The following is a 26079-nucleotide window of genomic DNA, read 5'->3' on the forward strand; positions in this document are numbered from 1 at the left end:
GAAGTCAGGTGTGGAGGAAGTAACAAGTCAGTGGATTTGTTGGGAATGGCTTGCAGGTGTAGCATGGTGATGTGCTTCTTCAAGCCCTGCATGCACACACATCGCTACATACTAGAGAACTGGCAGATGGTGGTGGAGAACACATGCTTCCAGGCTGTGATGGTGTTTCCCAATTGTTCTTAACACACAGTGAAGAGGAAATGGTGGAAAGACAATGGGAACAAAGGCAAAAGACCTGACCCGTGTGTGTGAGAATAACCCTCTCCACGTGTCCAGTGGGATGCTGACTGCTTGTGGCAGTGCTTTGGGACAGGATGGGGCGGGGGCTCCTAGTGCTCATCGATAGTGTACAGCAGCTGGTTCAATTTGGATCTTTGATTGCCTGTAGCCCTGGAGCCCTTCAAGCGTGTGTATGTTTGCATGCAGCCTAATTAGCAGCATTATCATTGTCATTAATGGCTTTTAATGAAGAACAGATGGTCCTGTCAAGGTTTCAAGCTGTGAAGTTCACTGACCCATTTGTGCTAAAAGGAGGGGAAAGAAAAACAAAAAACCCCTCCTGGTTCCAAACTGATGGTGGTAGACTGAAAATGAAGATAGCCCAAACATAAACCTTATGTTTTCCTATACAGCACGATTTGAAGGCATATGCAGATGCTGACCAAAGCCCTGCTTTCTCTGGGGAAAATGGGATTTCCTGGCACTTATCTTCATGAGGCTCTGGCACATCAGTTATCTTTGTAATGTTTGAACTGAGACTTCTCCATAAAAAAATGGAGGAAGGAAGGGATTGAGATGATACACTCAGGCCTTGGAAAGGGTCATTAGGGTAGGTCAGTAATACGGAGTTAAGGAAACAGAAAAAGGGAACACAGATTTGGAATGATACTCGCTAGTGTCCAAGTAACCTAAGTGAAGACTCCTAAAGAATTTTAACTTTACCCTCTTATTCTCTTTCACTTTTTCTCAGGCTTGATTATCACTCTTACATGGTTGTGAATGACATTTTTCTTCAGGCTATAGTTAGAAGGTTTTCTTCCAGAAGATGCAAAGTTTCTGTTCTTCATTAGGAACTCAGATGGGCATCGGTAAGCATGGGATCTTGGTGGAGAAAAACTGGAAAAGATGAATCCCAAGCACAGATCATTTGCTAGGATGTAATTGTCTACCCAGGTAGCAGCTTTTCTTGTCTTCTAATTTGCTTAATAATTATTGAGCAAAAGGGGATGTGTAAATTATAAACTCATATTGATCAGTGGAAGGTCTGGCTTAATTAAAAGAAACTTTTTCTCTTTTAATTGTGAAGGAAGTTTTTAGTTTGCCTATCATTCAGGATTAGCTATCTGCTTTCGGCATGGTGCTCTCCATCTGAAAGAACAGCATACAGATAATATGGAGTGTGTTCTTGGTGTTCACTTTTGTCTTCTGTTACTGGACCCACCCCATTTATATGGATCATTCAAGGATATCTGCACAGCACAGGAAGGGCCTGATCAAAAATCTTAGAATTATACTGGTCATTTTCAAAATATTTCCTATCAGAATTCCAGTTAGAATTGCCAGTGTGTTGAATGCAAGTTGTGTTATCACTTTGTAGAGGAGTTTCACACAGGAACATGTGTTTGTCACTTCAGATCCATGTAGGTCCTACTCTTCAGTGTGGACAGATGAGATGTGGAGCTTGAAATAATTATTGGCTCAGTTTCAATGTCCTGAAGTTGTACTTGCAGCGTGCCCATTTCTTAAAAAAAATTAGAAGCATTTAAAGACATTGCTGAAAAGTATTGTAAGTAAGAGTAATAAATAATTTTATCCTGATGTTGGAGGAATACACCATAGGAGTAAATAGTAGGTGTAAATTCATCTTCTCCCCTGCCAGCCCTCTGTTCTTTCCCCTCCTCTGGCTTCTTGTTTTTACTTCATACTTTCATTTGGAAAAAGGAAGACATTAAATCCATTAGCACTGATCCAGTGTCATATTTAATTAGCTGCAGTATGGGCCACTTTTGCAATCTTGTATACTGAGTTCTGTGAGTTAAGAGGTTTTGTTTAGTTTGGGTTTTATTTTCCTCTTTCCCCTGCACTAGCATCTATTAAGGAATAAGTAGTGATATATCTGATTAATTTACATTGCCTTTATCAGGCTGCGGAAATAATTATCTCTCACTGGGAGAGTTTTCAAACAAGCACAGTCATATCCATGAAGTAATTTCCCAAGGAGTCTCTCTAGAGCTGCAAAAGGAGACTTAGAGAATTAACAATCAAAAAATTCTACTGTTCTTCCCTGGCTCCTTCCCAGCTGTTTTACAAAGCTTCACCCACCTTCCTGCCTGGTTCATGCCTATCAAGAAGAGGTTAGGCTCACAAAAATGAAGACCCCTTATTTCATGAGATGATTTCAAGAGCTGACTTGTCACAATCCCTTAAGTTGTGTTTTAGATGTGTGCTTGGGAGTGCCGTGGAAGGGGAGAGGAGGGATTGGGAAGGCTTATGGAAGCACTTCCAGCAGAGCATCCATAGGCAATGGCTTTAGGTGCTTCAGCTTTCCTATATAAAGTGCACAGGAAAGGTTTTCTCATTAGCTCCAATACCAGGCAGCAGCTGAAGACCAAGGGTGAAGAGGAAGCATGGCAAGCTCCATTAGACTGAGTAGGAACATTTTCATAGGGATTTATGGAGAGTGAGACTCTCACACTGGTGATCAGTAGAAAGTTTAAAAGCTGCAAATGTCTGGCCTCATTCCATCTCAAGCCAGGCTGGAGGATCCTTTCTTTCCCTCCTCTTTAGTTAATACTTTGCTGCTTACATATACAGCAAAGTTCTTTAAGGCTTCTTTTTAGTATTGCCTTTATCTTAATTCCAGTTTTCCTGGATTTTGAGGTGGTTAGGTGTGTGTGCGATTTTTTTCAAGGTGTGTAACCCATGTGGGAAAAGAGAAACATTTTCCAGGTAGGAGCCTGCAGGAGAGACAGGGATGAGGAGAGCTTGACTGACTGCTGCAGCAGCCAGCAGTTGAAAACACTGACTACCAGTGGCAGGTAGAAGCTTGTCAGAAGGAAGGGTTTAAGTCCAAAGAGAAGGTCTTGTCTATGCAGACAGGAAAATACTCTAGAGGATGGTGAGAGACGAAGTAGAAAAACACTCAGGTATGAGCCAGTTTTGAGAATCATCTACTTGAATGCTTTGGAAAGTTCAAAGAGATAAGAAGTAGGACTAATCTCTGAGTAAGACAGCAAAAGATGTGCAGACTTTCTAGGAGGGTGGCTTGGAAAGCACAAGAGTGAGAAAGAGACATGACTGAAAGGGGTTTAAGGAAAGAAATTTGGGGAGAGTCAGGACAGGGAAGGCTTCTGCATGGGGTAGTCTAGTGCTTGGAAACCAAAGTGTTTCCTAAACGGGTTTGGATGTATCAGGGTAGGAGTCTGAACACTTTTTATTTTTAAGAAATAGGGTAGCTCTATTCACTGGCATTGATGTGCTTCTTTATTTCCATCTTGGATGCTTCTGCCAGGCCTTTTAATGCACTAACAACTTTCTTTTGAAAGGCTTTCTCACCCCTGATTAATACCTGTATAAAAAAAAGCGCACAATTTTAGTACACTCAGATTTGGTCCAAAATGTTATTTTCAGGTTCAATGTTAATTAGTGCATCAACATCTGTTGCAGTCCTAATTGGTTTCTATCTGTTCTTTAGTACCTAAACATTTAGACAAGGGTTTAAATACAGGATCTTCACAACTTGCTCTTCCAAGAATTAGTCACTTTCCAGTGCTGGCAAATCTCTGTTCTAAAGTATATCCTGGGGCAACAATTGTCAGTTAAGATCTAGCTAAGTTAAGCCATTTATTATTTTAGATCTTTGATTTCTTTCAAAACTATATCATCACTACTGTTTTCCACACTTCAAAAAGTATTCAAATACATAATCATCTGAATGAAATCTCTCACTTGTATTTTTCTCCTCTTCTGAGATGCACCACACCATTAATTTTAGGGGGGAAAAAAAATTTCGATGAAAACTTTGTGGCTTTATAGCAGTTTCCATGGGAACCAAGTATAAGATACAAATGCTGGGCACATGGCTCATCCACCAGCTCTGCCCAGGGAACCTGTGCAGGTGACAATGAACAGCTGATGCCACATGACGGTCCTCATATCATGATTTAAGTTTGAACTGGACACATGCAATATTTACAGAGAAATTTGAACCATGAACCAGTTTAGCTTTATATTCTGTTAATTTAAATTACTAGTTTAAACTTGTCAGTGCAAAAATGTCAGGTTACAGCCATGTTTGCAGAATTGCAATAGGAAACAGCACAAATAGAGCAGATACTGAGGGTGTGTAACTGCAAATATTACTTGATATGTTTAAGACACTTGATATTTTTTTAAGCCATCTGTAAAGTGCATCTGAATGTTCACTTAAATTTCAGTAATCTCTGGAGAGTCCTAGACTCAGTTTTCAATGCTGTCCTATTTTAGGGTGTTGTACCATAATTTACATGCAAATAGTATCCGCATACTATTTTGGAGCAAAACCCAGGGAGAATCTGGTAGAGGTCAGAAAGGTTGAGCATATTGCTTGTATTTAGAAATCACTGAAGTTTCATTTAGCTGTACTTCGTTCCTTATATGACTGTGAAATGGGTAAATACAAATGTATATGTAAAAATAATACTTAAGGTTCTGATTTTAAGGGTATTCCACAGTGAAGTACAAGGTGTACAATGAAAGAAATTTCCCTTGGTTTTTTTTTTTTTTTTTTCTTTCAAGAGGGAATATATATATTTGTGGAGAGTCTTTTTTTGTCAGCCCCCTACATATCCTTGGTTCCAGCTGCTCCTCTTTGTGGAGTGCTGTGAGCATTTGTTGAAATTACACCTGCAAGGCAGATGATATTCAGTCACACTACAGCAAACAAGCTTTGTGGGCACCTAACTCCAAATTCCCATGTTTTAAAGTGGGAGCCTAGAGTTTGCCCATTACTAGAAAATTGAAGTATGTGGGATACAACACAGAGATTCCCCCAATAACTAGTGAGTGTCCAGCATGGGGAGGAGGCAAACAGGTCTGAGGCAGGATTCCTCCCTGCTTGGCACAGGTTGAAATTATGGAAGAGCTGTTGCAGGGCATTATGCTGAGCAGCTGAACCCGTGGGTGCCTGTGTGACTGACCATTTCTGATCAACTTGATATTCAAACTGATTTCTGTTACAACTTAATTACTACCAAAGCTTTGGACCAGCAGTGTTCATGCTGTCAGCCTACAGGACAAGTAGACATGGCAGCTGTTATGTCTTGATTTTAAGTAAGGCTTGGCACAGTGCTGAGTGGCACTCTCGTACGCAAACTCAGGAAACAAAACCCACACAAGATTGGCACAACCAGTGGAAAAACTAGAATGAATAATCTATCAATAGTTCCTTGTCAAGCTGAGAGAACATTCAAGTGTGGTCATCAGAAATCTGTCCTGAGTCCAGAACTATTCAATATTTTAATTTGTTATTTTGACAATGGGAGGACAAGCATGCTTATGGGATTTGCACATAATACCAAGCCAAAAAGGATTGTCAGCCTTTTGGAGGACAGAATTAAAATTCATAATGACCTTTGTAGACTGAAGAAACTATGTAAATTTCAATAAGATGAAATTCAGTAAAGACAAGTGGTTAGAAAAAGGAAAAATCAAATATACAAATACACAAGTATCCAGTTTTGGCACCATGCTTTGAGAGTGATAGACAAATGTGAGAGAGATCAGGGTTGTAGAAAATATAGAAAGATGAAAGGAACTGTGTGGAAAGGAAAATAATATAATAAATATAGCATTTAATATGTTTAATATAATAAATAACACATAGTAATGTGTTATGTAATAATATAGTAATACATATAATTAATAAATATATATTAATATCATTGTTAATATATGCCAGGTAGTTGCAGTGACAATTAGATATTCTCAGTATCTAACAAGGTGTAAGAATATGATGAGTTTTATTTGCAAGGAGAATTTAGGATTAGATTTTAAGGGAAAGCTGTTTGTACCCTTAGGAAGACAGCACTGTAGAAGAGCTACCTTGAGAGGTTGTGAAATCTGAAGTTTTCAAGTTCTGGTGAGATGAAAACCTGTTTATGGTGGTTTTTGTGTACCAATTCTACCTGATGTGAGGGTATGTATTAGGTGGAAGCTCTTTAATGAATCTGTGCTAGACAGGGATATAAAGAGGAATAATGTGTTGGTATGAATATGTGAAAAATTGAAATATCTGTCATTTTATTCTGTAGTATAGCTTCACCTTTACATTCTTGCTGGCCCTCATAGGAGACTGTCTTATGTCTGTGGTTTTCAAATAATATGGGCAAAACACTGTGCAATTTTTTTTTTCTTTGCAGAGTTATTTCTGCTTTGAGAAGACTGGCAGTGTTGACTCCAGAACTGACTTTCACCTTCAGTTAATCTGTGAATCTGTTTTATATGGCTTAAGATTATCAAATTGCTACTAAAATTTTAAGGAAAAAAAGTTTGATAATTTCTACTGCCAAATAGACAGGAACTTCTGAAAATGTTGTTCTTGCTTGGGGTTGATAAAATAACAAAAGAGAGATTAATAGATGCTGGGTGCTTGTCTCCTTCATACTGTATGCTAAATTGATACATTTTAAAATATGTAAATAACTGCATCAGGAAATTATAACAAACATTCTCTAAATATCATGATCCTGAAGGTGCATACAATATTTGCATAAAAATGGGCAGGTTCAAATTAATTCAAAGATCTTTAAAAGATTTGGAAACTTTGCCAGTATAGGGAGAGCATGGCAGTGGAAACTATGAATTAAGCATGTCTACTTGCAGATATAAGAAATGTGATGGCATTCACTTGCTTTAATGTGAAGCAGGTCAGGCAACTATGACAACTCTATGATAATCATTGTACTCTGCAGCAACTTTTTCCATTTAACTACTTGAAGCTGATCCCAGAACAAGAGGATGTATATTGCTGTGTTGGTGGACAGCTAAGTGTCTTCCATTCAAATGTAAATACAGAGATTAAATTTATAGCAGGATATGGCACAGTAGACTGTGTCATGAGTCAGAGTGAGATAATGTATGAATAGCTTCAAGGTCAAGAGACAAAATGTGTGATGGGTTGATCTTTGTGTTTAGCTTATAGATAGAGAAGCTTAAAGCCATTTGTGAAAATGGTTTTTGTTTCTAATAAGCTGTTTCATAGAGCTGGTTGAACACTATCTTTGCTTGTTGCTTCAGAAAGAAAATTGAGTTGCCTGCTGACCTGTATGTTGTGCATTCCCACACTGGTCTCCTGGCCTGTCTCTGGTGTAGCAACTGGTTGATCTCCTGGACAGCCTCATGACTTCTGTGATTATCTGGTTCCTTCTTACCAAGGTACAACCACTGAAGGTTTACTAGCATGTTGATCCAGTTGCTTAAGATTTTGAAGTTCTGAACAATGCCCAAGTGAGTGACTGTCTCTCAGTACAGAATGGCCACCTTCTCATGCCCACCATTGCAGCTTCCACTGGGGAAGCTCCATTGCAGTTTCCTGGGGAAGTTCAGATATTGAATAACAATATGATCCTTATGAAGGCTGGAATGGACACATCAGTTAGTGGACTACACACGAGGTGCATAGGCTTGGCTAAGGAGACACTTCATGAATTCTGTTGTCTCCCAGCATTTGCACACTGGTAGGCAGCACAGCCTGAAAGAACAGTGGAGCTGGAAATACAAGGCAGACTGTGAGGCAGAGAGAACATGGGTCACAGGAGCACTGAAAAGCTATGTTTGCCTTATCATATGCAACCACACACTAGTTTCCTCTCCCCACCCCCATCTTTTTTCCTTCAAGGCAGATTATAGATTCTCAAAGAGCTTTTCCAGCAGGATATGACTGAATTTAAAATCTTTTCTTTATTGTGCATTGTGAGAAGGGAAACTGATGGTAACCTCCCTACATGACTTTGTTCAAGCAATACTTTTCTCTGGCTGGCTGCAGATTTGTCTGCCTCTGTGTGATATTTCCTGCTTCAGCTCTCTATATGAGCTTTAATTAAGCTGTAGCAAGTGGGACAAGGCATGGGTCCCTTATTTTCTTGAACAAATGGCTGGTCTCTAAGACAGTTTTCACCATCCTTTAGCTGTGCTGCTCAAAATGTCTGTTAAGTGTGGAAAAGGCATGTACAATGTACATTGAAGTTAACAATGTATTAAAAAGGTAAAAGGACTGTATTTATTTAGTCTGCTGTACACTTTCAAAAACTTGCTTCCTTCACCCTGACACACTCGTGCATCTCACATGAGCATTAGCACTGTTAATAAATCCAGACTGACTTTTTGAAATTACAGACAGCTTCTTTGTATTGTTTTTGCAGGCAGTGACAAGCATCTCTTTATTGATTTCACAAATACTATGTACAGTATCCAACATAAAGACAAGGATAAATGAGTGAGGGATTTGCCCCAGCTTAAGGGTCTCAAAGTTATGAGAAGGACATTGCCTTCACAGTCTGCCCCACCCCTGCTGCGGTCTACTGCCTGCTGGTAAGTTTGCCAAATCTCTTTGTCCCAGTCACCATTGCTACTGTTTGCCTGTGGGAAGTTGGTGATTTCAGTGGCTGACCTGTGAACTGCAGTGATTAGAGTATAGAAATGTAGAATGGCCTGGATGGAAAGGGACCTTATATAGATCATCTAGTTCCAACTGCCCTACCCTGGGCAGGGACACCTTTCATTAGACCAGATTGCTCAGAGCCCCATGCAGCTTGGCCTTGAACACCTCCAGGACTGGGGCATATACAGCTTCTCTGAGCAACCTGTTCCACTGCCTCACTACCCTCACAGTAAAAAATTCTATTCTAATAGCTAATCTAAACACACCCTTCAGTTTAAAGCCATTCCCCCTCATCCTGTCACTATATGCTCTTGTAAAAGTCTCTCACCATCTTTCTTGTAGACTCCTTTCAGGTACTGGAAGGCTGCAATATGGATAGCTTGAAGCCTTGTCCTCTCCAGGATGAACAATTCAATTTTCTCTCAGCCTTTTCCTATAGAAAAGGTGCTCCATCCCTCTATACATCTGAGTAACTCTCCTTTGGACCCACTCCAACAGGCCCCTGCCCTTCCTGTGCTGAGGACCCCAAATCTGGATGCAGCACTGCAGGTAGGGTCTCAGGAGGGAGGAGCAGAGAGGTGGAATCCCCTCCCTCACCCTGCTGGCCCGCTGCCTTCAATGCAGCCCAGAACATGGCTGGCTTTCTGGGCTTCAAGTGTAAGTTACCAGGTCATTGCAAGACAAATTGCTCAGCCCCTCATCCGCCAGCACTTCCAAGTATTTCTTGATAGGGCTGCCCTTGATCTGCTCACGACTGAGAACAGAAGGATACACTAAACATTTTGTGGACCCTCCTGTTGGAAAGGTAATAACAGGTAAGAACCCAAGAACTGCTGTCTTTGTCCTCACAAGTGATCTCTATATCAGTGAAGGTTTGTGAATCAAAGCCCTGTGCTACTTTAAAGGCAGTTCAATTTTCTCGTGTAGCAGAATATGTAGGTTGCTCACTTAAAGGAACATTCCTGCAATTAACACCCTCCACTGACAGCTGCCATGAAACTGAATCCACTCTTGGATTTGCTAATTCAGTGCTATTTACACACCAGTCAGTCAGTCCAGCCTAAGTCATTCTTTACTACACAGCCTCACAGCCTGTGGGAAACTTCAGCTCATGAACTGTCGGTCCACTCTATACAGAAAACATTATGCCACAGCTTCCAGTGGTAATGCTGATTGCATTCACTTGCTTGCATTGCTGCAATAAGAAAATATGACTTCTCTCCAAGACTCTAAGTAAAGACATGTGTTGTTAACAACTCTGGAAATCAGCTAAAATACGTTTGGTGGGTGGGTTTCTTTTTAATTCTTTTCATGTCTACTGAAGCTAGATGTAATACTGTCCCTGTGTAACGAAATGAACTTGAGAGCACAGATTCCTATTCTGACTTCTCTTGCATTTGCTACTTCAGGTTTGAAATCCAGTTTCTGTAGGAAAGGTAAGAAGTGCTGAGGTGATATGCTGTCGGAATTCTGGGACTGGTGCAGATACACAAGTTCCCAGCCCTGCTGCTGCCTGTGCAGTCTCTGACATGCTATGCAAACTCTGTGTCTGCTTTGTAAAGCTGTGCAACAAAGGCACTGTTTCCATGCCCCCCGTTGTGTGCTTTTTCCGCTTGTTAGCTGCTGCCTTTAAAGCTGATTCTTTCAGTTCAACTGAAACACAGTTCAATTTATTGTGTTCTTTTTTGGCTTTGCATCTCTCTGATGTTGATTGGTCATCTTCTTTCCTCCTCTGCATGTCAATATGTACATAGTGTCACATCACAAGAGGATTGGCTGCTCAAGGCAGTAGCAAATGTTTTTCAAAACATGCAGCTAGGTAACAATTTTTTTTTGCATGTCCACTACTATTATGCTTCACAAAGCAAGCTGGATTTCAAAATGTCCATGCAGTTTCTCTAATATTTTCTGGTGATGGTGAAATTTTTCTATCCTTCTGACAGCAAGTCCTTCAATTTGTCAAATACTGTATCATGGATAGACAAGTTCTCCCAGGAAGAAACTAGTTTGGAAGAGATTGTTGCCATAGATATTCCCCTCAGTGATTCCTCACCATTGAATAAAGGTTTTTTCTTTGAAGCTCAGGTGAGGGTACATTCTACAAGCAAGGAAACAAAAGGACAAAAAGTTTTCTTTCAAAGAAAGAAAAACTTCTTTCACATTACAATCAGGAAATGAAATTAAATCAGAAACCTGAAAGCAAGTAAAATCCCCGAACTCTCAAAGGTTTCAACTGATGCTAATTAAAAACTAATTCTTTTAAAAAATTTTTATTTGTTTTACATCTAAGGGTATTTTAGGGATTAAAAGCTAAGACTTGGGGTCAGGAGGTGGGAGTTCTGCTCCTGCTTTGATCATAATTGAAAAAAGGGTTTATATACAACTCTGTCTAGAATTTGCATTAGAAATACTATTTGGGTTCTTTACATGGAGAAAAGAACTGCCACTCACCCCATGTCTCAATTCCATGTGGAAGCCTTACATGTTAATACGTATTTCTGTGGTTTTTCAGCATTGCTTTGTGATTGTCTTTGGGAAGTATTTTGAGATCATTGAAAGGAGAGAGACACCAAAGGGAGAAAGATGCAAAGCTGTGCATTTTAACTTTCACAAGGACCAGTTTTTGTCTTATCACTCTCCAGGGATGACTGGATAGAACTCCTGTGGGGTTTAGTTCATAACAATCCAGCTGAATCAGTAGCATGATGTTTCAACCTTTCTCTCCTCTGTCTCCATAATGTGGATGTGCTACTTAATTCAGTAGACCTAGGCTTGTACCAGCAGGAGGATGGGACAGACCCAGGAGCAAAGCATGGGTGGACAGGGTTACAAAAGTTATTTTAACAACTCTTAGTGATGTGTCCTGGTTGTAGGGGGAAATACACACATCACCATTGCTTGCTATTCAAGAGAGCAGAAGTGAACCTTTTATTTAGGTTAGTCCAATGTGCAACTCTGAATGGGCTCTCTCATTTGAAGTGAGTGACTTAGTAATGACATTCTACAAATTAGGAAGAAGGATGGATCACAGGAGCTGGAGGCCAAGGCTGCTAGGGAGTGAGAGAGCATGATTGGTGTGGAAAAGGGCAGGCTGTCAGCATCCTGGTGTCTGGCTTAATACCTTCCCTAGAGTGATTTCTGGCAGGCTGTCAGGTTTCACTGAAAATGAACATCAAGTTGGTGATTCATAGCCAGCTCCTTTAAAATAGCCTGTTTGCTTCCAGATGGAGTATGAGGAGAGCTGTGGTTCCTCCATGTTTCCCTACCTTGCTTGCAGTCAGGTGCTTCCTAACTCCTCTTTGCTGGTGCCTACTGATAGTACAGTACTTCAGTTCTTTAAGCCATTTACTGCCCCCTCTCCTCCTCTCTTCCTTCCTTAGCCAGTTCCCAAGCTGCAGGCGGTGCTTCCTGCAAAGACCTTGCTCTTTGAGTCCTGTGGCATCTCCAGAGTTCAGGTTCTGGCTGTTTTTAACTTTGTTTTGGAGAGGGACTCTGCAACTGGACAATCTTTCCTTCCTGCTCACTTGAGGTGCAGACGTGTTTTCTGGTAATGGACCAACAGATTACTTAGGGATGCTATCCATCACACAGACAGAGAGAAAACCTGCAGGTTTTCTTACAGGGCTGAAGATTTCAAAGGATGCTGAATGCGTCAATGCTAATCCTGCACTGGGCAGAATGCCAGCATCTGCCTAATGCCTTTGCTGGTCTGACATTTGAGCCTCTATCCTGATGGATGCCAAAGCGGATCCCTCCACCTCACAGAGCCATTAATTAGAGCTTAATGACTTTGAGAGAAAGGCCTCGGAAATGGGATTCAGAGAATTTCCTACTGATATAATGTGTGGCGTAAGTTCCAGGTTGGCCTGCTTTGGTCAGACTCTGAGGTCTTTTAAGTCAAATGGTCTGTGCTTCTGTTTACAGTATCCACCTTTTTCTTCTGTCACTGTCACATAAAACACAAAATCTATTCTGTGTAGAATGCCAGCTTCTCTTACTTCTGAAGCCATTTTAGGTCTTTTCTGGACATTAAATGAGTTTTAAGTTCTGCTGATATTGGCAAGGTTCTTCAATGACAACTCCGTTTACACCCAAAACTATTTTCAGTCTCAGGTTCCTGCAATTGTGGTTTCTATGAATTTTTGCTTTATCTGAAGTTGGGTCTAATTGTACAAAGATCCCATTTTTGGTTTTTATTTATTTTTCTTTTTTTAGATAACACCACCACTATTTTTCCCCCCAGATATTGAATTCAGTGCCCATTTTCTATCAGTTTAACTTTGAAACTCCGATTTTCTTAACAGAACCGAAATGTGAGCTCTCCAAGTATTGAGAGCAGTTTCCCTTTATAAATATTAATGCATTGAGGTTTTTTATGTATATTCTAAGATTCTTAGGCTTTACCTCTGGCTGTGAACTGTACTTGTGTGTTGATGGTGGAGTATATGAATATGAGGTGACTGCTTTTTGAGAAGTCTGGTCACAATTATGAGGGTTGGATGTATCAATATTTTCTATCAATCTCTTTATAAGATGACTGGAAGTTCTGAGAAGTTCAGTTCATACAGGTAGCAATCAAATGTATTTTCCCAGTAATTTTCTTAAAAGTAGTTGCATGGTCTGAATAATCTACACAATGCTTTTGTCAGATACTTATTTGGTGTTGCTACTGTGGGATTATTGTGCAAGTATTGGCTTGCACAAGAGTCGGAGGGAAAAAGCTCTCTGAATTCTCTCTTGAAAGCACAATCATGTAATTTTGCCAGTGTCACCAGCAGCTACATTGACTTCAAAGTGACTTTCCAAGAATTTGGATTCAGTTAATACAATTAAGTTTAGTAGGCAAGCCTCTTCCATAGTGTTTTTCTGTGTTGGATACATGTATCTAAGAGCTAGGTACAGTAGTCTCCCTTCTAGAAGGTTATTTAGGACATATTACATGTCAACTGCTGCACCTCTTATATAAGCCTTATACAAGAATTTTAAAGTAAAAGACTTCTTTATACTTTAGTGCTTCTACCAGTGTTATTTTTGCCAAGCCAGGATCTTCAATTTCATTTTAAAGTGAACAAAAACTGAAGAAAATTTGAATGAGTATGGCTTTTTATTTCTTCATCAATGTATTTTTTTATTGTGTAAATTAACTTTTTTTTCAGATTTTCAAACTTATAGAGAGTAAAAAGGTGTCTTTACCTATGTTTAAAATCCTAGTATAATCTTAGAGTTGAAAATATTTGTAGGAGAAGAGAAGACCAGAAAATGTTGCCCTTCTACTGTGCACTTTACATTACAGGTTGGTGCCACACTTCAACTCATAAAAGCTGTGTGGGAACCATGGGGTGTGCATGTGGGTACCTGTTGAAGAATGAGGCAGGGGGCTGATTTAGCTAGAAGCAGGATGGGAGATTTTAACTATGGATGGGAGAGGAGAGGGCTTCTGGGATGTTTCTGAGGAAGTCTGCACACTCCAAATCCTCATGGAAGGACATGGGTGTTGTGCCTTCTGCCGCTGAATGGTTCACAGTGTGTAATGCCAGGAGCACCTTTCTGTCCCTGCACTGCTTCATGATCACAAGGCTCATTTTAACTGTCATCTTTGTTTCCCTCACCCACTTATTTCCTCTTCTTTGCATGAATTACCTTTTCTCTTTTGAGCTCAGAATGCCAAAAATTTACCAGTGTGACTCACAGAATTAATGTCCCTCTCAATGTTCTGAGGAAGAGATTGGCATGCCCAGCTCCCAGGCAAAAGTCCAGTCGGACGTGGCTTCATGGTTTGACAGGACATTGTGACCAACCCACTCTGTGATGGCCCGGCACATGACTGACTGGGGAGGGGGCTGGTTCAGAGAGGCCTTTGGCTCAGGCCTGGGAGAGAACACGGGATGTGCAGGCTGTGCTCCTTGGCTGCTTTAACCATTTTGTTGGCTGCCACATTTGGTCGTGGGTGCACTCACTGTTTCTTTGGGTTAGGACAGCTTGGTGCTGGAAGAAGAACAGTGTTTGTTTTTTGGAGTCTGAACTGATTTCTAGGATGGGGAACTGTAAACTGTATTTTGGTGTGTGTTTTTGATAAGGACAGGGGACTGATTATTTGAGAGGGATGGTAGATTACCTCTTACTGTAGTACCTACAGATCTTTCAGATATGTAAGCATAACATGCATAAAAGCCTGAGTTGTTCTCATCAGAATCTAAGAAATCACTGGGCTCGCTATTACCAGATTGATACTGTGTCTGTCCAAACTGCAGTTGTAAACGGTGTCTGACCTATGGACTCTGAATTTCCCAGCCACACAGTGTGAAAACAGGGAAACATTCAAATTTCATTTTTGAGGGCTCAGATCTATTTTGCTCCAGTGATAGCAGTAGTGGCTGTTGCTGTGCAACATTTTGTTTAGACAGGCAGAAGTCAAAATCTTTAAATTATATCTTCTGGCAGAGGGGAGGGAAGAAGGAAGAACAGATTGTTTAAATGTATGATTTTAATCATGTAGGAAAGTGGCAGGAGAGGAGGTTTCGTAAAACCCCTAGCTTTCACATGGCTTCATTTAAAGGTTGTAGATTTGACCAGACTTCTCTTTCTTCCTTTTCTCTTATGTTCAGAGAAAGACAAAATTTTTTTGCCTCCTTTTCATAGCTAATTTTATAAGGATTTCCCAGCAAGCTTTGAAAAATGCTCAGATTTTGTTTAAAAATAGTTGCCTAATATTTTCACTTTGCTGCATGATTACAACAACACAGACAGTGATCTAAGTCATATCAGTTGCAGGGATTGATGCCAGAGTGGAATTCTCTAGTACTGGCCTCAAGGCTGGTGCCTTGTAGGACTATGGCTGCAGCACAAAGGCTTTCTTTGGGTAACATAAAATTATTAGAACAATAATAAAATACATGAAACACGTATGTGTTTCTTTGGTGTGGGGGTGGGAATGATGGGAACAAATAACATACAAGGCCCTAATTCTTGGGCTTCCAGATCCCTTAAGCTTGAGGAAGCTAGGGTAGATGTAATTTTGGGGGAGCATATAAGGGAGCATTCACCAAGGACAACTTGTACAAAAAATTCAAAGGAGACAGGTTGCTGGCTCCCCTTTGAACAGGATGGGGTGGGGACAGGGAGAAAAGTTGAGAGAGCAGAGAATGGCATGAGAATAAGGTGAAAGAGGGCAATTCAGCAGTCAGCACTTTCCCATCTCCGGAGGCTCGCATTTAAGCACATCCATCCAGTGCAGCTGCAGCTTCATTTTAGGAATCAGGAAATAAGCTGAGTGGCAAAGAAAGATAGGAACTGACAGCTCTCACTGTTCAGGCTCTCCCCTTCGCACTGGGAGAGCAAGTAGAGAAGAGCTTTTCTCCTGCGGAAGCGTGTACCATTCAGCAGCGGGATCATTGCTTAGTGGAGAAAATGGGATAGAGAGAGAAGGACTTGGGAAGTGTATGGTCCCAGCTGCCTGGGTGAATTAAGCACAGTGCCTGTGTGAGTTTTGCTGACTCTGTGCCTCCACTGGGTTGGGATGGGGAGACACAGGATGGGAGAGCAAATGACAGGTGTGAATCTGCTGACATTTTGTTTCCAGTGGCTTCACCATTAACAGCTAAGCTCATGCTCTCTGCTTTAGCAAAACCCTTTTAGAGCCCCATTAGTGCTGTCTTTGTTTCTTCTAGCCTGTTTCATATATAATTGTATCTTGTTTATGGAAAATCCTGAGGTGAAGTGGAAGCAATTTCTCTTCATTCCAGGTGGCAGCAGAGTGGAAGCCAAATCCTGCTGATGCCAAAGACCAGTGCATTCCTGAGCTTTAATGCTTGTTCCCTTCCCCCACCCACCCCCATTATATTTTTGCCAGGACCAAAAAACCACCAGCTTGGTGAGCTGTTTTTCTTGGAATTACTAAAGATGGTCTATGGGCTGTTTCACACCATTTCAAATTTCACTGCCTTTTGTGGAGCCTGGGATGAGAGGAGACACCTGTATGCAGGCAGATTGTGTCCTTGACTGTGCCACAGCAGGGTGCTTCCATCACATCTCTGCTCTTATGGCAGTGCTTTTGGCAACTGTACTTACCAATGACAGAGTGTCTCTCCCAGCAGCTCCTGGTGTTTCGTGATTGTCTGCCAGAGGTTTTTTAAAAGTGTAGTGCTTCTCCTATCAGAAACCAAGACTGGTCATGATTTATGTCCCCACTGGATAACAAGTAGAAGTTAGCAGTCAGTGGTATCTGCTTCTTAGCAACTTAGAGTGAATATATGGTGGGTAGCACTAACTACCCACCCATCCAGCTGTCAACTAGTCCATAAATAATACACGTGTGGGGCATTGAATGAGACACTGAATATACAAGCTGTCTGAAGTGTAACCCCTGCCCTAAAGATGCTTGGTTACAGCAGTAGCAGAAGAAATATGAGATTGAACATCTTGTTTTCTTTGTGATACTTTTGGTTACTTAGCTGGCTTCTTTTCAGGGGTGCCTGTGTAACTTGTGAGTTATAAAGATCACAAGAGGCCAAAGTAGTGTAGCTTGCTCATCATTTCTATAGTGCAGTGGGCTGTATGCAGTGCTTTAAAAATAAACCTGCATAAACTTGTAGTTTCTAAGAAGGGGTGTATAGAAATTAGCCTATTGATTTACACTTTTTCCAAATCCTAGGTCTCATTAAGCAAATCATTGTATTGAAATAACTTTTATTTTTGGTTCTCCCCCTCCCCACAAACTAGAACTAGAAATATTTTAATTTGACTTCAGTTTAATGTTTCATTTAGAATGAAGTATGTTCATTTCCAGGTAATTACAGTAAAAGCCGGTAAAAAGTAAACTTAACTGGTCAAAGAATTGCCTGGTACCCAATTATTTTATGTATGGTATCTGAACTGTTCAGGTATTTTCTCAGAATATGAGAAAAAGAGAGAAGTTCAGCTTGCTCTTCTGGATCAAGACCTGGACTTTAAATTACATTCTCTCTGTTACCAGTACTGTGTTTTTAAGTTTGCTTGAATTACTATTGCTGTATTTTGTTTGTAAGTCTCATCTTCATTCAGATGTGATCTGTTCTGTGAAGAGGCTTGCTGAGCCCATCCTAGTGGCTGGTAAAAGCCACAGTACTCTGCCTTGCTTTTGTGCTGCTGTTCTTCTTCCTTATAGATTAGTCTATCAGGAACATTTTCCCTTGTGACTTCAGTGAAGGTAAAATCAGAGGAATGGTAATGGAAAGTAACTGAGAAAGAGTGACAGAATATGCTGCAGTTGTTAATCTACTTTAAAAAACAAATAGTCCTCCCATACAGCCTCACTGCAACTATACCAACATCTACTTGTCACCAATTCTCACAGTTCCTTCAGTCCTGTTTGTTTCTTATTCTCTTAGACTTTAGGAGCACCTAAAGTCAAAGAAAATACCCTGGAAGGTGTGCCTTCTTTTTTTGCATCATTTACTCATACCTTGCCACCTCCTGTTGCTGATTGATTTAATACCTTCCCAGTAGATCTTGTTGGGGGGCAGCTTACCCTGAAAGGTGGCCTGATACCAAATATCAGGTTGTTAAACCTACTTGAATGAGAAACAATGAATCTTTTCTGTCTTTGAAGGAGAGCTCTGCAAGTGCTTCAAAGCATGGACAGAATAATAAACAATTTCCAGAGAGAAACCATGTGTAGAGACTTATACATTTAGACATATTATGGAGGCTGCAATTAATAAAAAATTGTATATACGATGCATAAATACATGTGTAAGTATATGTAATTGCAGAGTATTTGAATGAGAGAAGAATAAATTTCCTTAGGCCAGGTGAAGTGCTGGCATGTGGGTGAGAGCACATTCCCATGTTCCTTACCAGCGACAGTGCAGAAGAAAGCTGTCATGTAATGATTTAAATTTTCTTTGTGTGGGAAAACTGTCTAAATTATTGATGTTTCACCTTTTCACCAGCAGCTTGTATTATGGAGATGTAATAACAGCTTCTGCTGTAGGTCACAGAGACCAAATAACTTCATCCTTGAGAGATGACTTTACTGGTTCTTTCTTTTCCAGGTTATGTATTGGTTGTTCAGTTAATGTGGATGGTTGCTGTGTCCCTTTGATTGTGTGTCTGATTTTTGAGGGCTCTCTTTACCTGATTTTTTTTTGTGAGGCACATATGAGAGTGTGTGAATGAGAGTTGCTGCTTTGCAACTGTAGATTTTCCTGGGTTGGTTTTCCACTGCATATATGTGCCTCTTTGTATAGCTTACAACTACTCTGCTGTTTGGCTTGCAAATTTCTTTTACTGAACTTTTCTTCATTTTTACCTTTTTCATGTAACTTCTGGAGTAGTCCTTTCCTTGACCTCTCATCCCACTTTGTATTCTTCCATGCCTATGTCTGCTTTGCACAGTCTCCCATCACTTTCATCTCCCATCACAGATTTCCCTACTCTTGAAAGATATAATTTCTGCTCATGTATTTGCTCTTGTCCATTGATTTTAAGTTAAAATTACTCTTCCCCCTCTGCCAATAATTTTGGTGTTAATTTCTTGGTTAGTATTTATGACTTTACTTTGGAATTATGTTGTGCTTGCTTAGCGTGTTTATTTTCAGTCTGTAATTGTATTCAAGCAGAAGACATGTCTGCATTTAAACACGATGTGTAAATCCATGGTGCAATATATCTGCCTTGAAGAGTTATACAAAATAATCCATAGATTCAATAAAGGAAGGCAGCACAACCAGTGGGGTAAAGGTTGCAAAAGAAGTATCCTGTTTACAAGGCATATGGACCTAGGAAAGAGACAAAATTCAGTACCTCTGTGCTTCTTTCTAATTTTCATTTATGTTCCTTAAAAGTTGTTCAGATTCATGGTACAGCTGGGTAAGGGAAGGATTCAGATATTAATGTTGTTGGTAGAAAAGCAAAAGGTGGTTCTTGGACACTTCTTTGCTTTCTTCTTACCTTTACTAATTCATCAAGTAGCATCCTGCAGATGGCAGCTAAGACCCTACACATCTACCTTGCGCATTATATAAACCTAGAGACAGACCTGTGCTTTGTCAGCAAACATAAATTTCTTCCAATCAAAGCTGAACAGTACTGAGGACAGCATGTGCAAGGGACAAATCACCATCACAGGACCAGACCACTTAATCTCATTTAGTGACTGAAACTCCTGCAATTGTAGTCCCTAGACTCCCTAAGGATCTCCTACAACTGGCAGTAAACAACTCATGACACAGGTTTTCATAGCTGAAAGTCTGGAGCGTGAGCTGGCTTATTTAGGATTTAGATTCTACTAGTTCCCATTTAAAGTGTCTTTTTTGTGTTGTGGCTTTTTGTACTTTGGGTAACTCATCAGCACTGTTCCCCCAAGGCCAGATAGAGAGGGCTTTCGATTGTCATTAACCTATCCTAGGTGTCAACTCAAAATGAAAAGTGAAAACCTGATAGTCTGTTAATGGTCCCCTGGGATGTCCATTTATTCCATATGTCATTTTCTAGTCCTTAAACACTTGGAGTATCACAGAACAAGTCTTGAATGTGTCACTGGCACCACTCAGAGAGGATGCAGGAAGAGATGATTCTGACAAGAACTGTGGCATTTGCAGCCCTGCTGTTATGACCTAATCCTGTAATAACATGAATCATTTTAATGGAGATGCCATCTGCAATTTGAGTTCTCACAATCCAGTCTGACCCATCATTACATCCACCAAAGACAGCAACATAACTCAATGATGCTGTTCAATTTATACCAACAAAAATTGCAAAGCATTCATCCTGCAGGATACACAGTTATAGCCAGAAGTGTTTAATTAAGACCTGGTATTAAAGATTTGAAAACTATTTAACACACCTTGTTGTGATCAGCTTGGAATGAATTAAAACTTCTGTCCTTGCATGCACCTTTTGTGGTTTATATTCCTTGTCACAAATAAATCTCTGGTTCTCTTAAATGAGGGTCAGGAATGTCAGGAAAATATTTTCATGGCATTAAAGTAAAAAAAAGAAGGCATTTTCTAAAGCTTGCTTTCCTTTAGAGCAGGCATGCTTAAACAGCTATTTTATTATTACCATTAGCTGTTTTTTCCTGTATGTTTAGCATAGGATAGCCTAGAAGTTATCTATTCAAAGGCAAAGCATGTGGCTTTTTGTTGAGGTATTTTTGTTTAGTTTTTGTAATAATGGAATTCATGTTTCTTCCCATTGTCTTGGAATAAAATTCCCTCATTAATTCCAATAAGCTAAAACAGCATACCAGGACTGCATGGATGCTGTGGACTGGCACTGGTATTGAGTGAAACACAGCTTTAGGCTAAGTTGGACCTGGTGTAGGTCCTTCAGATGTTATTTTGGCCACTCTAACTTAACGTTAACTTGTATTCTAATTTTAAAGAAACTGGTCTGTGTCCTAAAGCAAAATCCTCTTCAGGATTCTGACTATGGCCTGAAATTCAGAAACATTATTTTCTTTAAATCAGGTTATTCTTACTTTTTGTCCTCAGCTACTGGTGAACTAAGGCATAGAAAACCTTGAATCCTACAGATACTTGTGAAATGGGGTAACTTACCTTAATTGCTTTTAGATTATTCTCCAACAGCTTGAAGGTGATTTTAACTTAGAGGGTATATCAGAGGACTTTAAATTTTCTTAGTATTTTCCTTATATTTGATGCATTGTCAAAAGAGAGGAAAGGCGTAGAATTTGTTAATGTAAGTGTTAAATGATTAGGAGATGTCTCCAATTTTCAGGAGTTAGCTGCACTCAGGTTGTTTCATTTACATCAATGGGATTATTTAAATGAGTAATATCAGTTTTAAAACTGTAAAATCAGTTTCAGATTTAGATAAAGCTTCGAAGGATAAAAAGAAGAGGTTAGAAATAGAAGAGAGTGGTCTCACACTGTGATTAGCAGTGAATAGGCCAATCGTCCTGAAATGTGGATGTAAAAGATCTGTTTCGTAGAATGCAGAAGAGAGGGTTTTTAGTACTCACACATGTGCACACACAGACAGGGAAGAAAGAATGATAGAGTCAAAGCAGCAGAAATGTGAGACAGAAAGTGAGAAAGTCAAGCTGGCTGTTCAGTGTATTCCTTATGGCTTCTCTTCTCTGTGGATAGCCAAGAGAGAATGAAACAAGTGGTGTAGCTGAAGACTTGGGGGAACTTCCTGACCATTGCAACATGCAGTGCTTTGTAGGATTTACCTCTCCTTGTTCGTATACCCTTACCTGCTCATGCAGGACATTATTTTGAGATGTGGAGTCCTTTGGAGCAGTAGCATGTTGAAAATGTCCCAGTTGCTAAATGTCATCTCTAAAGCAGGGAAGATGGTTGATTTAACCCAAACTCCTTTACCTGTGTGTTACTTATTAGTGAACCTCTTAATGGAGATGTTAAGGACAAATAAGGATCTTGCAATATCCTACTGAATTTTAAGATGACCTCTCTTTTTATGGCCCCTCTCTGTAGAGTATGAGGATGAGAAGTCACAATCAATCTTGATTTCCTTCTGTGATAAGAGGGTAAAATTCTGATGCTAACAGGGACAGAAACCTTTAGCTGACAATGAGGTTTATATTTACTTGTAGTCTTCCTCAGGTTCCTAAGGTATCTATCCTGAAGGATAAATGCTTGGCATATCTACTCCTGAGTACAGGAAAATGTGCAGCCATGGTTTCAGATCTCACCGGAAAATGACAAATCAGTTTTAGCACCATAAAATTAAGGAAGAAGAAGAAGAAAAAAAAACTGGCAATGTCTTTAGCTGTACCACTGTCATTGTCCAGAAGGTGGCAAAAAGGTAATTTGGTTCAGCCCCTGTAGGAGCTGTCACCTGTATTTAAGCATTTCTACACTTCTGTCTCTTGATACACAGCTAGACCTTGAGCTGCTTCTGTACAAACAGCATCATAAATTCTGCTCTAACACTGCTGATGTAAATTAATTGAGACTGTGAGTCTGTCCCAGCTATGGCTCAGGTACTGCTGGCATTGAGGTGGCTATGTGGATGGGTAGAATTTCAGGTTGATGGGCATACTGCATGTCTGAGCATTTCTGTACTTTCTGGATGCAAGAAGGACCATCCAGGTTATCAGAGTCCATCAATTCATAGGCTTTTGGTCCTGTCTAGCCATATTTCTGTGGTGGTGTGTTCAGGACATGCATCTTTTCTTCCCATAGGCTTCCCATGTGGACAATGCTGCACAAAAAGTCCAGCAATAAACAGGGTCTAACTTCCATTCATGCTGATAACAAAAGCTGATCAGGCAAGATTAGAGTCACTATAATCATATGAGGTAGTGTGGGACCATCCGTCTCAGTTTAGGCTGAGAAGCTCTCTTTCATTAAATACAAAGGCTGGCATTATTGATCCTGATAACTTTTTTTCAAAACATTTATTTTGAACAAGCTTTCTCACAGCTGTTTTCACTTGCATGGTAGGGAAAACAAGACAAAACAGCATGGTGTTCTGCAAAAAAGAAAGCAACAGGAAGAGTAGCTCCCTATTATCTTTGCTAATTTACATGCTCATCAACATCCAGTTTGGGCTAACTTCTCAAATCAAGGTAGTAAGAAATTACACAGCATGTGGAAGGCACAGCTCTTCACCTCAGCTGCTGGCTTCAGTTTCTCTGTCAGCTCTTGTTACAGCTTGTATTAGGTACTAAGGGTTTACCTTGACAGCCTGTCTGTTCTTTTTCATTCACTGAGCCTATTGCTCTTGAGAATGAGCAGCAAGTGATGCTTATGGTCCTTGTGTGATTAAAGGCTAGTAAAAGTATTGCTCTTTACAAGATATGATTCCAACAACACAGGAAACACAGAAGCAGTGGAAGTGAGAGTGGAAACAATTCTTTTTTATTTCCTGAATACATTTATCTCAGGGAAAGGAATCAAGAGAATAGCTGTTTCTATATCTGTATAGAAAATGGCCCATCAACTGGGATGGACAGCTTTCAGCTGTCTTCTTCCTGCCTTAGATCTCTCGTGTCAGTGGAGTGGTCATGTTCTCTGCACTCCCTCTTCAGCTCACAGACAGAAGAATCTGCCTCTAGTGGCACTCAGGCCATGTTTGGGCTGAGAGAGAAATTTGCACCTCCTAAACCTAAACCAGGAGCATGTTCTGCCTTGCCTAATGCACTGCTGCTTAGAAGTTCCTGCCACTGGTTGTCATGCTTAACTTTGTAACTGGTACCATTTGATGGGTATTTGGAATGGATTCCTGCCATAATTACTTTGATTGCATGCAATTGGACAATTACATCAAACACTAATCTTCTTAAAATTATGTATATGCTAAAAGCAAAAATCTGTAAGAGATACAAACATTGACTTTAGCATCAACATCGTTGTAATGTGATCATCAGAAACATTACATGGTAAAAAAGATCTCTTACAAAGCTTCATAGATGTCACATCAGTTTTAATTTTTGTTGAATATGATTTTTTGAAGGTCTTTAAATGCTCTGATTTCCTTCTAATTCACTAAGCTCAACTGTGATGCTTTGTGTGATTTCAAGACTGATTTTAGCTTAATCGCTTTTTGCAGGGGGTGTCTATATGGACAGAAAGAGGGTCAGTATGTAGTGTGAGCTGAGGCTTGCTTCAGTTTTAACATTTTCCACATTTCAGTTTCCTAATATTGTTCAGTTGCTAAGAAAACAAAGGAAACTCGGTTGTGCCTGAATGAAAAAAATTTAGCAATTGATGTGTGGTTTGGGCTTTTATTTAATGGGTTAAAGATCTCCATGAAGGATTTAACAATTGATATAGCCAGTATTAAATAAACCCCATGTTTGAAGAAAGCTCCATTACTTATAATGGAATAAAACCACTGAGAAATGTCACTGCTCACTTCTATTTGTCATGAAGATGCCTCTAGGGATTTGGACAAATAGCAGAAATGTCTTCTAAAGGGTGAAGTCATACACATGCCAATGAAAATGTGCCTCTCTGAAGGCAATTTTAACTCCAATGTGTAGTAGCTGGTTAATTTTAAAGCTTGCTAAAGAGTAACTTTGAAATGAGTATATAAAAGAAATAATATTTTGATATTTGCTAGAAAGAGTTGACATTTCAAACCCACAGGAGACAATCTTTTGTGATTAAGACCTAAAGTAACAGCATGCATAGTCTTTCAGGTAACAAGATACTTGAGCAGAGCATCAGCTTAGATATACATTTTTTAGGGAGATTCCTATTTAAAAGAGAATTTTCTTAGGGAGTCTTTCATCATAGCTTTTGTCTTTTTTTATGTGTGCAGCTCCACTGTCAAACCAGGTGTGACACTCAGTGTACAAGATAATATAACAGTTTTAACCAGTACTGCAGCAGAAACACGCAGAGCTGTTTTAGTCTCAAAATTATAAACAAATCAGAGATAGAAAAATCCTCCTTCACTGAATGTAGGGGTGGGAGAATTTTGCTTCCTGGAAGTGCATTTGTGATATGCACTCCTCATGGCAAATCTCTGCTATATATAACAAGTACTTTTATCAGAGTTTTTCTTTTTTTTTCCCCAAAGGTCCACAGAACTACCTTGTGCTTAAACTGTGCAAAAGATGTAATAGCAGAATGACAAGAAGCTTAAAAAGTAGCTGTCTGGAAAATCCATGTTTTATATGAGCAGATGAGGATCCTGTGATTGATTGTTAGGTTATGGGCATCCAAGGGTAAATATCAACAGGTTAGACTGTGCAGCAGCTTAGAAGATGGAAGATCTAATTTATTTGTGTTCTGGACACCAATTTTCCATGTGCCTTTGGGACAAATGTCAAACTGTGTTGCCTGAGCGTGTCCACTGCTCTGAGTCAAACTTCACTTTGTACCGGCTCAAGCATTTCCAATTGAGAAACTGATATTACCGAGCACAGGGGAAATATCAGAGTTGAAGTGTAACTTTCTGCAGGCAGTTTTCCATTGCTGGAACACCCTTAAGAGGTTTGGGGTTTTTGAGGACTGGTTATTGTATTTGTTCAATTTGTGTGGTGTGCTTTATTTGATGTCTGCAAGCTATTGAACTGTCTGGAGTTTCAGCCTCTTCTACAGACACACCTGCTACTGGAAAATAATTTAGTGGAACTCCCTCTTCTGTTGTATGTATTTTGAACTATGACTGGTTTCTGGTATTGGAATAGCAGCACTGTGCTCACCACTCTCTTTTGTATCAGAGAATTGTTTTTCATGACTGCTTTAACTATAGTTGGCACTGGAAGTTCGTAGCTTGTGGAAAACCTTAGATTTTGTATATTATATATAGATGTTTCCTGTTTGTTTATTTTACTTGAGTGATAGGAACTTTCATTTTTGATGTGTCTTTTAAAAAAAAGTTGATACAGACGTAATGTTAAAAATTAATTACACCTGGTCACAAATGTTTACTAAGAAAACGGAAACAATGCCACAATTTCCAAATTGGGTGGCCTTCATTGTTGTGTTGCTGTTGTAAAGAAAGAAGGAGAGATT

Source organism: Pyrgilauda ruficollis, unplaced genomic scaffold (genome assembly GCF_017590135.1).
Source record: "Pyrgilauda ruficollis isolate IOZ18807 unplaced genomic scaffold, ASM1759013v1 scaffold14, whole genome shotgun sequence".
NCBI lineage: Eukaryota > Metazoa > Chordata > Aves > Passeriformes > Passeridae > Pyrgilauda > Pyrgilauda ruficollis.